Raw genomic sequence first — 18,172 nt, forward strand, 5'->3', positions numbered from 1 at the left:
CAAGAAGAGCTTAAGAAGGCATGATGACTAAATATAACTTGGTTATTCTGGAAAGAACCCAGGAAAGAAGACAACAAAAAGGACATTAGGGAAAAATCAAAAAAATCACAGAAATCCAAATACAGTATGGACTTTTGTTAATGATAATGTATCAATATTGGTTCATTAATATTAACTAATATACCACATTAATGTAAAACATTAATAATAGGTTGCAAGGGATAAGGAACTCCTATACTATCTTCACAATTTTGGTGTAAAGCTAAAACTGTCCCAAAATAAAGATTTAATTTTTTTTTTTTTTTCTTTTTTTTTTTTTTTAACGTTTATTTATTTTTGACACAGAGAGACACAGAGCATGAAGGGGGGAGGGGCAGAGAGAGAAGGAGACACAGAATCGGAAGCAGGCTCCAGGCTCCGAGCCATCAGCCCAGAGCCTGACGCGGGGCTCGAACTCACGGACCGCGAGATCGTGACCTGGCTGAAGTCGGACGCTTAACCGACTACGCCACCCAGGCGCCCCTAGATTTAATTTTAAAAAACAGACAAGGGATAAAACAATCAAAAGATCAAAGACAATGAAAACATGAAAGAACAGGCAAGAGATACAGAAGACTGATACCTTCCCCTTTAGATGTCAAGAAGAAGAAATAAAGGAAATGCCCCCACCCCCAAAAAAAGGTCCATATTCTAATCCCCAGAACCTATGAATTACCTTATGTGACAAGAAGAATTTTGTGGAGGTGATTAAGGTCAATAACTTTGAGGTAAGGAAATTATCCTGATCATCCAGGTAGGACCGATCACATCACAGAATCTTTAAAAGCATAGAACCCTCCTAAGCTACAGAGATCAGAAGAGACAGCAGTATGAAAAGGATTCAGTCATTTCTGGCTTCATGGAAGGGAAAAGGGGCCATAAGCCAAAAATGTAGGTGGCCTCCAAAGCTAGAAAAGGCAAGGAAAATGAATCTCCACTAGAACTTCCAGAAAGGAATGCAGCCCTGTCAATACCTTCATTGAGCCTCAGTGTCATATTTCTGAGCTACAGAACTATAAGGTAATAAATGTTTACTGTTTAAGCAATAATAATAATAATAATAATAATAATAATAATAATAATAACAACAACAACAACAACAGTATCTGGTCTGGCCAGGAGCTTGTGCGGCAATTAAAGGATTGACCCTCAAAGCTAAGTTGGACCCAAAATAATGACTGTTCTATTATAACATCATGACTGGATGTCTGAAAAAAGAGGCAAGTTGAGGAAATCTGTTCCAGGCATTGTGCTAGATGAATTACCAAATGTGCATTTAGTCATCATGACAAATTGGTGAAATTTATTGTATCTATACAATTTGCTTTTTTAACACGTCTATTTCTATGCTGAGATTTCATATCTTTTAATTCACTGTGAGCATATTTTGGTTTTACCATATTAAGGATAGTTTTAATAGCTCCTTAAAAATCTACTAGTTCTAAAATCTGATTCATTTTAGGACTAAACTTATTTGATTTTCTTTTTTCTCTTGAAAATGTGTTCCATTTTCTTGGTTTTTCACATATGAGGTAATTCTGGACTTCATGCTGGATATTTTCAATGTTACATTGTGGAGATTCTGAACTTGGGGTTTTGGGGGTTGTGTTTCTTTTTTTCAACACATACTGTTTCTTTTATTATAGCACTGAGATTGTAATTTGGGGGAAGTAGCTCCAGTGTCTCTTCAGACTTTTCCTCTTTAGCTGAGTTGCTCTCAGTCTATTGAACATATATGCATGGACGAGAGAAAAGTCAGGTATGCAGATAGAATTTTTGGATCCCTTTTCTGGCTCTTTACTTTCTGGGATTCCCCTACTCTCTCCAGAAGCCATATTTTTCTGGCTTCAGTCTTCTGGTTCTCTTGGCCAGAAAACCGGTGTTTTCCCACTGTTGTTCCTGCCTCCCCTGCAAGATCCGTGCAGACTGTACTTAGTCTCAGACCAAAAAAATTTTTAAAAAATGAGGAACTTACTAGAAAGTTCATAGTTCCCTCCTCTGAGTGTGTACACAAGAATGCTTCTGTTCATTCTCCAAGTAATTGCTTTGTATTATATCCAAGTTTCATAGTTGTTTTCTGCAATGGAGTCAACCACTAGCACCTTGGTCCATCAGTGTCAGAACCAAAAGCCTCCCAGATCATTTGATGCTAAGGAAAAAAAAATTCCTACCACTGCACTGATTTTCAAAAGGTTTTTAAAAAATGTACAAAGAAATCATTTTTCCTGAAACAAATTAAATACCTATAAATCTTCATTCTTATATCTTAAAAAATGGATAGTGGAAATCAAAGAAAGAAGTTTCTAGTATTCTTTGAAGTATTTATTACTTGCCTATTAACACAGCGCAATACCTTTGTTACCTCATTTATTTCTCCTAACAGTCAGATAGATGTATTATACCACCATTTAATGTTTAAGAAAATTGTCCTGGAAAGTTTGAGGAAATAGCAAGCCTAAGCTTTAATTTCATGTCTTTTTTTGTTTAAGTTTACTTATTTTTGAGAGAGAGAGAGAGAGAGAGAGGGAACAGGGGAGGAACCAAAAGAGAGGGAGAGAGAGAATCCCAAGTAGGCTCCACACTATCAGAGCGGAGCCTGATACGGGCTCGATCTCACAAACCATGAGATCATGACCTGAGCCAAAATCAAGAGTCAGATGCTTAACTGACTGAGTCACCCAGGAATCCCAAGAAAATTATTTCAGAAAGTTTAAGGAAATAACAAGACTAAGCTTTGATTTCATGTCTTCTGAATCCAAGCCCATAGTTCCTTCTACTAAACCATGGTTTCCTGAGAAAGGAATGATGCCTGACCTTAAATAATTTTACCAGAATTGAAAAGGACAAGACTGTTTAACAAGAATACTATCTTAATTCCAAATTTGAACCTTAAGTTTTTTTCACTGAATTCTTCAATTATTTGAGTATTTAATGAGGACCAAGTTTATTTCAGGCACACTATTAGTAATAAAAATGAGTAAGAGTAGCCCATGAAAGGAGTAGCCCTGAAAGGCACACACGATGTAGATGCATATATAATCATTTCATGAGATATTTACTGTCATGAAATCCACACTCTCATAAGAAAGTCTGCTTCAGCATAGAAAAGAGAACAATTTATAATAAACTGTTTATTTGGCTAGTGATAAAAGTCCAGAACCCAAAAGTTGTCAAGTGAAAGGAATAAATACTTGTTCCATAAAACATATTACAAATGTCAGTCTCTACATTATTAGCACTGACTCATGATTTATCTGGTCTCCATCTTTCACTAGATGGAAAGATTAAAAAATGTTTCTGAGGAATTTCAACCACCAAGTACAAAACAGCAGCTAGAATATCTTTCTAAATACGTGGGAGAGAACCAGTGCCAAACCAAAGACTTACTACTAACATCCCCTAGAAAATGTAATGTGAAAGTCAGTCATGCATAGAATCTGTCATTTTGGTACTATGAGGCAATGGTAATGACTACTAATGAATTCCTAAGAGACTAGATAGAAAAATAAAGACTCTAAATGACAAAGATAGCAAACAATATTGGGCAAGGGAGGTAGGCACAAGGGATTAAAAATGAGTTTTGTTAAAATTCAGACTGCGTTTATTTGAAATGCCAGAACTGAGATTCTGTGTAATGTGTGTAATGTTTTACATTACGGTGTACTAAATAAATGTTAAAATTACTATTTTTTTCCATTTCTCTATACAGTTATAAGCAACAGTAAGAAAGCTCTTAATGCCCTGACAAAAACGGTGAAAGATCATGAAACAATCACAATTTCTTATTAAGATTACTTTGCACAGTCTCAACTTGCACAATCATTTCTATGATCCCACACCACTGTACAAAGACTACTTATATATACAAATCTAGTGTTCGTGTCACACTTACAAGTTGCACTCATTTCTCAGAAAAAAAAATGATTAATACTCTCTGTGTTTTCCCGGACTAAAGAAAAAGGTATAGGAATCTTCAACAAACTGTCTTGACATGAAGCTTCAACAAACCATATAAGCTCATTAATTGGCCTCAAACTTCTCTTTTCCACTGTTTGTAACATCACACTTAGTGCCCAGAAAAAAATATGCAAAAATGTTGAGTGCATCCATGCATCCATGGATAGTGAGTCCTATCCATATATCCATAATAGGAATATGCACCTATTATATTTTAATTGATAATGTAAATCTTTCTGACATCTACCAATCAGGGAAGGACAGTTTGATGGGAAGTACTTTAAGATGTATAATTTTACTACTTTCTTGTATAGAAAATAATTCAAAAGTAGGTAACAAAGTGTGGCCAAGTAGAGTTCCTTCAAGAAAGTGTTTTTTTCAGTAGTTCGTAATGTTTAATTATTAGCACGTAACTGGGATATCTGAATCTATATCTCTCTTAAGAGAGTTAAAACTTCTATTCCAATCAGATTTTAAAATGTTAATTAGCTTAATCATACTCTAGATTTTCAGTAATGTGACAAAATTGGATTTCTACAAAAACAAAAATCTTTTTAAAATCTTCCAAAACATTTGAGTCTGAAATATTTTCATCATTTTTATTTAACCCTTTAGCAATTGTACTTGATTTATATCTATTTTACATAGACAAAATTCTAATTTTCCAAACAAAATAACACAATGCTTACATCACGTTTGGCATTGTTATGGATAAAGTCTACTCCAGCAGCCTTCACAAATCTCTGCAAAATCCTATACACCATGATGGCTGCATTCATCCTTTGAGCAAAGGCAAAGAAACCCTCATTAGTTACTAAAGCAGAGTCCTTGACGCATCCAAAATAAAAAAATTTAGACATCTGTCTCTGAGCCATGTACTGGCCACACACAATCATGTCAATACAGAAAAAAGAATGGTACCCTGGGTTGGTTTTTTTGGGGTTTTTTGTTTGTTTGTTTGTTTTTGTTTGTTTGTTTTTTATGAATGGCTCGTGAAAATTCAAGTCTTCCCTAAACTCCCTTATTTTAATTGTAGATAGGAATTTCCAGAGCTGTGGTGTAATGGGAAAAAACGCAGAAGACAGGAGATGGTAGTTTAGACTCTGATGCTTTCACTTCCTCCCATGGGATTTTTCTCAGACATCAACTTGACTTCCTGCTCAACTTTCCTCATCACTTATCTTAAACCCCATCTTTTCTATCAATGAGAATATGGATTTAGACTATTACCCCTTTTCTCCTCCTCCTGCAGCCCACCCACATACACACAAAACTATCTCACTAATGCTATGCTCTGGTGTAGCTTCCCTATATGCAAATGGCAGAAGAAAGGAATGGGGAATATCTTAATATCTTTTAATGTTGAAATAGTCTGTTTATCCAAATATTACATTATATTTTATATTTATATGTTAGAATATATACATTATATAGTATTATATATACATTATATAACATAGATATTTTATAGATATAACATATACTATAGATATTATAAATTATACCATATTGAATGTTACCTTATAATCCAATATTGTTTGCCAGATCTCTGTGGGGCAGTAGTATTCACTGATATGACCCAATACAGACATAATAAAGATTATAACATGTATTTTAAGTAGGCCTTTTTAGATGAAACCTAATCCAGCAAGAAACAGTATGTTTGCTGGAGCTACTATAACAAAGCATCACAGTTTCTGATGGTTTATGAGAAATCTTTGTCCTTCTCTGACCTGTAGAAACATCACCTCAATCCCTGCCTTCTTTTTCACATGTGTACTGTGTGTGTGTGTGTGTGTGTGTGTGTGTGTGTGTGTGTGTCCAAATCTCCCCTTTTATAAGGACTCCATTCATTCTGGATTCGGGCCTACCCTAATGACCTCATCTTAACTAATTAATCTGCAATAACCTTATCTCCAAACAAGGTCACAATCTGAGGTACTGGGGTTTAAAACTTAACATTGAGTTAGGTATGAACTTACCATATGAACTCAACATATGAATTTGGGGGAAGGAAGAGACAGAATTCAATTTACAGCAGGGTGGGAAAATCAATTATCCTGTAGCCACTGCTAGAGCTTTTCAAGGCAGCTACTCACCTCAACTATTTCGAGGAGAAGAAAGTGAGGCATTTAATACTTATCTTCTGTGACTGTGGTTATACATGTATAGTTTACCAACCACCTGGGATCAGCTTGGAGGAGTGAGCTGACACCCTCATCCTAATGCAGAGTTTTCAATCCAGAGCACCACGTCTCCCCAAGCTGTGACAACTAAAAATGTCTCTAGACATCTCCAATATTTCCTGGGAGACAAAACAGCAAGCTGTTGAGAACCACTGTCCAAAGGGAAAATGACAAAATTCTCAAGAAGAAAAATCAGTTAACTGGAGTTTAAGGAGTGCTGGTTTGGGACCAAGTTAAAGGTGAGGCTGAAGCCAAATACAAGAATTTCATATCTAGCTAAGATCTCTAAAAATAGAAGGTAGAATTAGGATAAGTTGTGACAGAAAAAACTGAGAAACTTAATGAAGCTAGATGTTATGCTTGGATAGGTAACTTTCATATAAGTTGTGTTTGTTGTAAAAGTTTTTCTATATTATGTTTGTGCATCAATTGATATATTTTAGTCAATGTAGAAGACAGATTTCTTTTTTTTTTTTAATTTTATTTTTGAAAAAGAGAGAGAGAGAGAGAGCACAGGGGAGGAGCAGAGATTCCGAAGTGGGCTCCACACTGACAGTCCCTGATGTGGGCCTCGAACTCACAAACTGCAAGATCATGACCTGAGCTGAAACTGAATGCTCAACCGACCGAGCCACCCAGGCACCCAAGAAGACAGATTTCTTATGACTGACATCTCCTTTGACTGGTGAATACCCATGCTGAAACTATTATTAAATATTTTAATACTTGCCTTGCACACATATGTATATATGTGAATGTGTGTATCTTTTTTACATTATGTCTTAATCTAGAATTCAATGAAGAAATCCCCTTACTGAAACTGAGTGTCCTCTTATAAATGAAAATTAGGGGACATATTTTTAAGAAGAGTGATCCAAATGAAGAAGCCTAGTAAAGAGTAACTGAACTAACCCACATACACTCGCGGGGAGTAGCAAATTTTATAATTTTGTACATATTCTATGAAACAATGATGGACAATTCAAGTATGAAACGATGATGGACAATTCAAATTGCAAAAGAGAATATATAATAGAATCCTTTTTAAAGTTTTTCTGTAGGAAAAAAATATCTGTAACATACACAAAACTTCTTCTCAGGGGATGAGATATGGATGTCTTTCCACAGTGACTAGAGTTTAACACTGGGAAGTGATGTAAGACACCTGCCTCAAAATTACCCCACCCTTGAGACGTGGGAACTAGGATGTTTATACTGAAACTCCCATGAGTCATTGCTTGCGGTTTACTCCTGGAGTTGGGAGGTATTCATTCTCCAGCAGTGGTAACGCTGGTCTGTCATGCACATGATAGAGTTAGTTTCTGTGGTTCTGAAGAAAACCCTCAGGCACATAAAAGCTGATACTGGCATATGGAAGTGAGCTGAGCACACTGAAATAGCTATACCATAGGATGTGGTAGGCATAGACAGTGTCTGTTACAGTTGCACACAAATATTAAAAGTAAATAAAACCAATTTTTATTGTTATTTAGCTTTGACTTTCTTATTGCAGATGTATTATCATCAGAGGCACAGAAAAATTATCTTTATCAAGCTTAACAATAAAAATTTATAAAATTACTGATTGACTCAGGAACCTGTCAGGAACACTTGAGAGGCTTATTAAAAATTAGCCTCAATTAAATAAAATTATTTTAAATGATCAAGGCACTGGTGGGATTTTGAAATGGATGCAAACTTAAAAATAAAATGAAATATTGATTTCTTTTGTGGTGATTAATGACACTAGAGATATGTCATTAGATGTTTACTGAAGAGGGACAATTTTCCTTGAGCATTTTTTCCTTTAGTTCAGCTTTAGTTGACCAGATTTCATTTTGTTTTTAAAAAATCATTTCAAGTAATTTTCAATTCATCTCTGTCAAACTTCTGGAAACTGGGCATGGAGGAGGCAGGCAATCTTCTTAAAGGATTCTACACAAAATAATGACTATGGGAGTAAAAATATACTTAAACAGACATTTCTCTCTTGCTCACCTTCCTCAAGCCACTAAGTCAGAATTTTGCAAGGCTAAAGTTTTAGGGCTCTTCTGTTCTCACTGCCTTATTGGAGAGGAAGTATTTGACATTAACTTCCCCCTGCAATGCAAGTTGCAATGCTCTCTAGCTAGTGGATGTTGGGACAGAGGCTTGACTATAGGAGAGCCCGAGAAGAAATGGCCTTGGGGATGGGACAAGCAGGCAGCCCCTTCCTTTCTCTGCCTCTCTGCTTAGGTTTCTCCTGAGCCTCCATCCTTCCACCTCCTTTGCCTAACTTGGTATGCCAAGCTTCCTCACCTCTTCCATTCATATAAATGCTACTAGAGTCAGTACTTTAGTAGGTCTGAGGAAAGGAGATTTTATTTCTATCATCTCACTGGAGAGCACTTACTGCCCCTAAAGTAATAAATACCCCTTATCCCCTCTACATGTATGCCTCTCTACTTCATCTATTTATGTCTGATATAGTGGAAAGAGGACTGGTCCCCAGATTACTGTACTTAGTTCTTACCCTAACTTTTTCAGTGAAATTGAGAAAATAATGACCCTGGGTCTCAGTTTTCTAACTTGAATAGTAAAGAAGGGTTAAACAAGATGATATGTTTAAGTCTAAAAATGTCTCCAATCTTCAAAAAAGATATATTTGTGTTAGCCCAAAGAAGGTGTTTTGAGAGTTTTAATTTGAGAGATATGAAGGAGTGAAAAGGAGCCTCTTGGTGAAGCCCTCCCTATCCTTCACAACATCCCCTACCTCTATAATATGCCTAAGGAGTAATCAGAACTAATCCCATCATGTACCTTTTCCAAGTTTATGGCAGTTTCCACAAGTCACTCAAGATTTCCAGGTCATTGTTGATCACCTAGCCTCGTCTCTACAAAGTTCTGTATTTTGCTGAATATAATCCTATGTCCTGCCCCTCCCCATCTTCCAAAGTCCCCTTGTCTTCAGAGTGCATCATCAGTAATATTCCCCAAGTCCCCACTTCATCTCTAAACAGTTCACTCATTGTCTACTGTTCACTCAATAAATATATATTGAATGAATGAGTGAATGAATGAATTTAACTGAATGAGGTCTTAAACTCAGAGGACCCTTGCCCTACTAAGGTCATACAGAATCTCAGAACTGAACAAAATGCAGCCAGCACACCAATGCCACATTGTTTGAATTGTGGCCCTATTACACACTCTAAACTTTAAGATTTAGTTAGGAGTTAGTGTCATAAACAGTGCTGCGAACATGCCATAGGATGATGAAATGCAGACAGAATCTTCCAGGTACCCTATGTTACCCTATGAAGTTCACCAAACATCTTGACTAGATCCAACCTGGCTGGATTCCTTTGTTGGTATGGTAATCATGAAGTCTGTGCATGTGATAGAGCTTAATTTCCCAAAGCACAACTTTCCACTAAGTAATTAGTGAGTTTCATTAACAAATCAAATGAATAATCAGCCTACCTCTATTTGAGCCAATCTTAACTAAGAGAAGGCAGAGCAACATTGATATCTTTGAAGCAGTCAGCAGATAGGCCAAATCTGAGCCCAAGTCCTTGACAAGTTGAAAGCTGTCACATCAACCAAATAAAAGAGGTAAACTGTTGCCTGCCAGATTGGCTTCAGAAGCTTTTGATCAAGGCTATCGTGGGTTCATCTGAAAGACCTTAGTCCTCTACACAGGTCTCACAAGGTTACAATCAAGGTATAGGCAAGGCTGTGTTCTAAAATGGAGGCTTGACTAGCAGAAAGAATGCTTTCAGATTAATTCAGGTTGTTAGAAGAATTTAGTTCCTTGCGGTTGTATAACTGAAGTCCCTGCTCTCTTGCTGGCTATTGGCCAAGGGTCTCTCTCAGCTCTTGGGGGCTGCCTACAGTTTCTTGCCACATGGCCCACTCTGTAGACCCTCTCATGACATGAAAACTTACTTCTTCAAAGCCAAAAACAAAAACAAAAGAAGACTCTTCCTTCAATCTGCCAAAGATGAACCTTATTTAATGCAACCTAATCTTTTTTTTTTTTTAATTTTTTTTTTCAACGTTTATTTATTTTTGGGACAGAGAAAGACAGAGCATGAATGGGGGAGGGGCAGAGAGAGAGGGAGACACAGAATCGGAAACAGGCTCCAGGCTCTGAGCCATCAGCCCAGAGCCTGACGCGGGGCTCGAACTCCCGGACCGCGAGATCGTGACCTGGCTGAAGTCGGACGCTTAACTGACTGCGCCACCCAGGCGCCCCAATGCAACCTAATCTTAACTGTTGGCTAGATTACCATATTCTGTTGGCTAGAAGCAGGTCACAGATCTATTCACATACAAGAAAAGGGGATTAAATAGAGACATGGATAGAAGGAGAAAAAAATACTGGTATTGGAGATCACCTAAGGTCTGCCAGCCATAGTTACCACTAAACTTTTTGTCAGCAGACTAATACCCTTGAATAAATGGAAGAACATATTTAAGATACTAAAGAAAAAAAGATGTAATCCAAGAATTTTTAACTAGCAAAATTTAACTTTCAAAACAAAAGATAAAACCATTATCAATATGTAAGAACTAAGAGGATATTGATCTCATGTGCTCATTCTGAGATATCTCAGAAAAAAATATTTAGACAACCCAAATTGGTAGAGTAGAACTATGATGATGATTAAATATACACTTACTTATAGAGTTAAGACTAAGTGAGGATTGGGGTGCCTGGGTGGCTCAGTGAGTTGAGCATCTGGTTCTCGATTTCGGCTCAAATCATGATCCCAGGGTCATGGGTCAACCCCAACATCAGGCTCTACACTGAGCGTGAAGCCTGCTTAAGATTTTCTCTCTCTCTCTCTCTCTCCCTCTGCTCCTCTCTCCCACTCCTACTCTCAATCAAACTTAAAAAAAAAAATTATAAATACTAAGTGAGGGTTAAAATAGAAGGACTAGACTTCTGGTTTCCAGCCCAGCATGTAAGGAGCTTGAAAGTCATCATTCTGTTCTAGCCACAGGTAAAATACTGAACAAAGTGAAAAGTAAAAACAACCTTTTTCTCATATCCATCAAAGAAGTGATGTCACAGGGAAAACTGATGTCCCCAAAATTGAAGCACAAAACGGGAGATACAGAGTCACACTTACCAGAGCAGAAACCCTCAAGCAGGAACCTCTGTGGGAACCAGCACCAGGGAGGAAACTGGAACTGGAACTGATGAATTGCTGGGGGCTCAGAATACACACATCTGAGATCTAAAAACTGTAGGGGTTTCCAGTCATAGAGGGCACCAGGTGTTGTGAGTTTTGCCTCTAGAAGCTCGACCAGGTTCTTACTGTGAATATAAGAGAAAAATCCCCTTACACTTTTAACAGTGGGCAGGTAAAATGAACCATTTTGAAATACTCTAGAGCATTCTGTTCTTCTTAATATGGTCTGTCCTCAGGAGAAACTATTTTATCATTCCCTAAACTATTAGGGCTTTATCAAACACTAACCTAACTAAGAAAAGGAAAATACCCATACTAGCTCACTCTACCTAATCCCGTCCCACGCAAAAAGGAGAAAAAAATTGAGAAACATGAACAGGCTCAAAAAAGACAGAGACCTGGGGCGCCTGGGTGGCTCAGTCAGTTGAGTGTCTGACTTCGGCTCAGGTCATGATCTCATGGTTAATGGGTTCAAGCCCACATTGGGCTCCGTGCTAACAGCTCAGAGCTTGGAGCCTGCTTCAGATTCTGTCTCCCTCTCTTTCTGCCCCTCCCCTGTTCACACTTTGCCTCTCTCTCAAAAATAAATAAATATTTTTTAAAATTAAAAAAAAAGAGAGACCTAATCACACGACTGTAGAACATTTTCCCTTCCCCCACATGTAACCACCACATTACTAAAGGCCTATTTACAGCAGTTCCTTTTACCCAGTGTATCATGTATGGCTATCAAGAAAGAATTACAGATATACTAAAAAGAAAATAAACACAATCTGAACAGACAGAGCAAGCATCACAACCAGACTCATCTAGCAGGATGACTGGAATTATTAGACTGAGAATTTAAAACAATTATAATTAATATGCTCAGAGTTCTAATAAATAAAGTAAAAAGAATGCAATAATTAATGGACAATGTAAGCAGAGAGATGAAGATTCTATGAAAGAATCGGAATGAAATGATGGAGATCAAAATACTATAACAGAAATGAAGAATGTCTTTGACAGACTCGTTAACAGACTGGACGTGGCTGAGGGAAGAATCTTTGAGCTTGAGGGTATCTCAATAGATATTTCCGAAATGTAAAATCAAGGACAAAAAATACTGAAGAAAAAAAAAAAGGGGGAACACAATAGTCAAGAAGTTTGGGAGAACTACAGAAGGTGTAACATACACATAATGGGAATACCAGAAGGAATAGAAAGACAGCAAGAAACAGTAACAACTGAGAATTTCCCAAAATTAATGTCAGATACCAAACTACAGATCCAGAAAGCTCTGAGAACTCAAATCAGGATAAACACCCCAAAAAATCTACACCCAGGCATGTTATATTCTAATGGTAAAAAAAAAAATAAATCAAAGGCAAAGAAATAACCTTCCGATGGTATACACTGAGTAATTTACAGAGTTGTTGAATCATTATGTTGTACACCTGAAACCAGTAGAACACTTCATGTCAATTATGCTTCAGTGGAAGAGGAGAGGAGGGAGTGATTGAGGAGGAAAAGAAAGAAAGAATCCTGCTGGAAGCTAGAGGAAAAAAAAAAATGCTATAGAAAAGCAAAGATATAAATTACATTGGCTTCTTCTCAGAAACCAGGAAAGCAAGAAGGAAGTGGAGTGAAATATTCAGTGCTGAGAGAAAAAAAAAACCTAGAATTCTGTAACGTATGAAATTATCTTTCAAAAGAAGGAAAAATAGACACTTTCTCGGATGAACAAAAATTGAAGGAACTTGTTGCCAATAGACTTGCTTGCAGTAAATGTTAAAAGAAGTTCTTCAGAGAGAAGGAAGATGATGTAGGCCAGAAACTTGGGTCTACATAAAAAATGGAAAAGCATAAGAGAAGGAATAAGTCAACGCAGAATAAAAACTTTTATTTTTCTTACTCTCAATTGATCTAACAGGTAACATTTTCCTCAAAATAATAATAGCAAAAATGCAGTTGATTGTATACATATTATATACATGTATATAATATATATACATATATATATACACACACATACAAACTTGTGTATAAGTTAAATGGACAACAGTAATGGTAAAGAGATGGAAGAAACTGGGATTATTTTGTAATTATAAAGTAGCCAGACTACCCACAAAGCAATACAGCGCTATTTAAAAATGGACATTTACTTGTAAATGTATACTGCAAAAGCTAGTATGCCACTAAAAGAGTTTTTAAAAAGTATAATTGATATGTTAAGCAATAAGAAAAAATGGAATTATATAATATGCTCGATTGAAACCACAAGTCAGAAAAAAAGTAGAAATAAGCAGGAACAAAGAACAAAAGCAACTAATAGAGAACAGTAACAAATATGGAAGATATTAATCCAACAATATCAATAGTCACTTTATTTTTTTAATGTTTATTTATTTTGAGAAAGAGAGTGGGGAAGATGCGAGAGAGAGAGAGAGAGAGAGAGAGAGAGATTCCCAAGCAGGCTCCCTGCTGTCAGCGCAGAGCCTGATGTGGGGCTCCAACTCACAAACCATGAAATCATGACTTGAGCCAAACTCAAGAGTTGGATACTTATCCAGCTGAGCTACCTAGGCACCCCTCAATAGTCATTTTGAATGTCAGTGGTCTAAATACACCAAATTTTTAATCAACAGAGATTGTCAGCATAAGAGTACAGCAAAAAACAAGACCCAACTATATGTTGCCCATAAGGCCCCACTTTAAATATAAAGAGTCATATCAATTAAAGTGAATGGAATGGAGAAAAATAAACCATGCTAATACTGGAGCACCTGGGTAGCTCAGCTGGGTAAGTGTCCAACTCTTGATTTCGGCCCAGGTCATGATGTCACAGTTCATTAGACCAAGCCCCACAGTTCATTAGACCAAGCCCCACATCTGTGCTGACAGCACAGAGCCTGCTTCGGACTCTCTCCCTCTCTCTCTGCCCTTCCCCCATTCATGCAAGCACATGCTATCTCTCTCTCAAAATAAATAAATAAACATTAAAAAAAATAATAAACCATGCTAACACTAATCCAAGAAAAGATGAAAGTAATTTTAGGTAGTGCAGACTTCAGAAAAAGCAAAGTTATGAAGTTATGATAAAAAGGGGCATTACATAATGATAAAGGTGTAAATTCTCCAAAAACACATAACAATCCTCAATGTGTACACACCAAACAACAGAATGTCAAAATATACAAAGCAAAAACTTATAGTTACAGAGAACAAACTGGTGATTGCCAGAGGGGACTGGATGGGGGAATGGGCAAAATGGGTAAAGGTCAAAAGGTATAAACTCCCAATTATAAAATAAGTCATGGGGATGTAATGTACAGCATGACAACTATAGTTAATATGCTGTATTGCAAATCTGAAAGTTGCTAAGAGAGTCAGTCTTAAAAGTTCTCATCACAAAAAAATTCTCTAATTGTGGTGACAGATGTTAAGTAGTCTCCTTATGGTGATCATTTGGCAAAACTGTATACAAGCACTGAATCATGTTGTACATCTGAAATTAATATAATGTTGCATATAAATTATACCTCAATAAAAGGATATATATCCACAAGTGAAAAAAATTCAATAATCCCTGTGTTTTTGAGAACCAGGATTCTTGATGTTTAAGAAAGGACACAAAAATTTAAAAGTGTTTAAGTAAAAATCCTGTAATCCTATATTAGAATGGAAGTAGCAGTATATTTCTGGAGGTCTTTTGTATTTTAAAAGATGACACACACAAACACACAAACATATAGAATAGCGTTACTGCCATGTTGAAATCATCAATTTATGAATGAATGAGTCCAGGGACCAACACGCTGTTCCACAAGGAGATTGATAATAAATATTGTTGGCTTTGCAGGGCCCATGGCCACAATTACAACTACCCAATTCTGTTATTAGAGAAAAAGCAGCATGGATAATGTATAAACAAATGTCCACAGGTGCATTCTGATAAAACTTTATTTACAGAAACAGGAGCTGGGGATCACTTGGCTCACAAAGCTTTGCTCACCTCTGAGTTAGGCAATGGACACGAATGACTGCTAACATCAGAAAAGTACAGTCCAGACAGTATTTGCCTTGAGGGAAGAGAGCAACATCCCTATACTCTGATCAGGTTTTGGGCTCCAGCTGCCAAATTACAAGAGATTCACAGGACAGATGTCCATGTTAAACAGAGTAAATTTAAGAAACTCTACAGGTCACTCTACACAGGTTCTTCAACATAAATTGAAAAGAAAAGAGAAGGTGGGAGAGGGGAATTTTTAATACATATTAAATTATTTTAAAAGGGTTAAGACTCTAAACAAAATATTGACCAATTTTTTTTTTTTTTTTAAGAAAAGAAAAAAGTTCCCGAGGCCTTGGTAGTACTTTTAAATTTTTATTGGCTCTTTCAGCATAGAGAATGAGGAAGCATTTGTCTCTTAATCAAGGCAGTTTGAGCAATAAACTTTGTTGGCCTTCCACCACCTGCAAGGTCACTGGTCTCCCACTGAACTTTGGCTCTGGCACCAGCGGAAGGTAGAAAGAGTCTGCCTTTGGTAGCCTTGGGATTTCCCTTTCAAGACTCTCCTTCATTATCCCCCTCACACTCATCAAATCCTGCCTCGTTTCCTATTTGCAATGCATGATAAAGTTTTTTTGGAGGTTTGGGATCTCTACATACTACTTCTATTAAGTAAGTGTAAGGAACTTTGAAGAATGGAAACCCTAGGTGACATAAAGAAGTAGTGTCATTCCCACTATATTGATAGCAAGGGTGACCGAATAGTGTATTGTCTAAACAGGGACACTTTTTAAAGTGAAAGTTAAGCATGCCAGGACAACAGGGATAAAACAGAACTCTCCCAGGCAAAATGGGAAGCATCTTAAGGTGGAAACGTTTTTGGGCTGAGAAGAGCTGCTTATGGTCTAAATTATAGATAAATGTAGATTAACACACGCTAGGCCTCCTCCTTCAGCTGGCTCTGCCTCTGTGTCATGTGCCACTGTGCACTTGGCTGGGACACAGCATTCCTTCCGACAGACTACAGTACAAGAGATAACCCTCCATCTACCACCTGAGGGTAGCTCACAAAGTGCACCCCTTCTGATGCCTGCTTCCACAAGCAGAGTGTAGGTCTTTTTCAAAGTAAAGTGCTGTCTTTCTTTCAAAACAAAACAGAACAGAACAAAACACTACAGTACAAGTTTCTGGATGATGATTCCACTAATTCTAAGCCATTCTATGTGTAAAATGGAAGTTTCCATAAACCGTGCAGCTTGAATATACAGAGAGTCAGGATACCTCTCACACAACTGGCAACTGGCTAGATATTGTGCAAGATTTGTTGTTGTTGTTGTTTGATTCTGTTTACTTGCCTGGAAAATAAATAGTTTCAACCAGAGGCTCTCAGAATATATTTTAGCTTAGCTTTGCTTCTTTTTTTTTTATTTTTTTTAACACTCATGTATTATTGAGAGACAGAGCGTGAATAGGGGAGGGGCAGAGAGAGAGGGAGACAGAGAATTGGAAGAAGGCTCCAGGCTCTGAGCCCCTGGACACGGGACTCGAACTCACAAACTGCAAGATCATGACCTGAGCCGAAGTCAGACACCCAACCGACTGAGCCACCCAGGCACCCCTAGCTTTGCTTCTTATTCTGAGTGTCATGTGTATGTATGTACACAAATTCATGTACACTCTTTGTTAAGAAAGTGGACTTAAAATGAGTGTGTCAAAAGCAAAGAACAAAGGAAAACCAGTAACCTCAAAAAATGTTTTCTGAACGTGGTATCGCAGAATTCATCCAGGCCAGCAAACATGAGTTTGCCTACCTTATTCTTAAATATTTCTTTCTTTTATTAAAATTTTTTAAGTTTATTTATTTACTGAGAGAGAGAATGCAAGCAGGGTAGAGGCAGACAGAGACAGAGAGAGACAGAGAGAGAGGAGACAGAAAGAATCCCAAGCAGGCTCCTCAATGTCAGAGCAGAGCCCGATGCAGAGCTCGAATTCACAAACTGTGAAATCATGACCTGAGCCGAGACCAAGAGGCTGTCGCCTCACTGACTGAGACACCCAGGCACCCAACCTTATTCTTAAGTATTTCTAGAGAAAATGCTGCTGCAACCCCATTCCAGTAAGATGACGCCCTTAGAACCAGAAAGTTCCAATTCTTTTCAGTTTATATCTTCTGAAAACAGGATAGTGGTGGAAGTTCAAAAAAGGACAAGAAGATTGTAACTCAAGAGTTTCGAACACCTCTTTGGGGTTAGCTAGTTCCGTCAACCATGAATTGCTCCCCTCACTTCTTCATTTTCCAGAGCTGTGGGCTACAGTGATGTCCACAGGGACTGCAGTTGAGAACAATTAATTGACTCTTTTCCTGTACCAACACCCAAAGGTAAGCAGCAAATTGACATTTTGAGAGGTTATTGGTATGATGCAGAAAGTTCTGAGTTGCAAGACAAGTAAGTGTAAGATTCATTGATTTAAAGCCATAGCTAGCTAGCATTTACTAAGTTTTGTAAAATATAGCAGGCAGCCATCTCTGCCTTGGGAGTTTACAAGAGTCTAAATCAGACAGACAAGTGAGACCCAGAAATCTAATGAGACCAAGGGACAAATGCAGAATGAGAAAATGAAATGAAGCTTAGCATCCAATAGTGACTCCAGAAACCAAAAAGTAACCCAGAAAAGCCTTCCCTGAAGACCCAGGAAAGTACCTGAAGTTTTCAGTAAGAGCTTAGTTTCCAAATAGCACCTTCGTTGCTGGAGAAACAATACAGGATTCACACTACCTCTGCAGGCAGATCTGACTTCCAAATGGCTCAGTACTACGT

At 37.4% G+C, this 18,172-nt stretch overlaps 1 long non-coding RNA gene across 2 annotated transcripts in view; it reads right to left on the bottom strand.

The window, feature by feature from the left end:
• The window catches only part of LOC147581737 (uncharacterized), a 234,449-nt gene that overhangs the window by 167,807 nt on the left and 48,470 nt on the right, over positions 1-18,172 (bottom strand). Inside the window, exons 4-6 of one of the 2 annotated variants that reach the window (XR_015250203.1) lie at positions 11,300-11,487; positions 6,096-6,301; positions 4,194-4,776 (exon numbers count right to left, since the gene is read on the bottom strand). This is a non-coding gene — a long non-coding RNA (uncharacterized LOC147581737). Of the gene's footprint in view, positions 1-4,193; positions 4,777-6,095; positions 6,302-11,299; positions 11,488-18,172 lie in introns of those variants that run through there. The other variant, XR_015250202.1, reaches the window with a different exon arrangement.

The sequence above is a fragment of the Puma concolor genome, chromosome B1 (assembly GCF_028749965.1).
Source record: "Puma concolor isolate L17-30 chromosome B1, mPumCon1.1.hap2, whole genome shotgun sequence".
Lineage (NCBI taxonomy): Eukaryota > Metazoa > Chordata > Mammalia > Carnivora > Felidae > Puma > Puma concolor.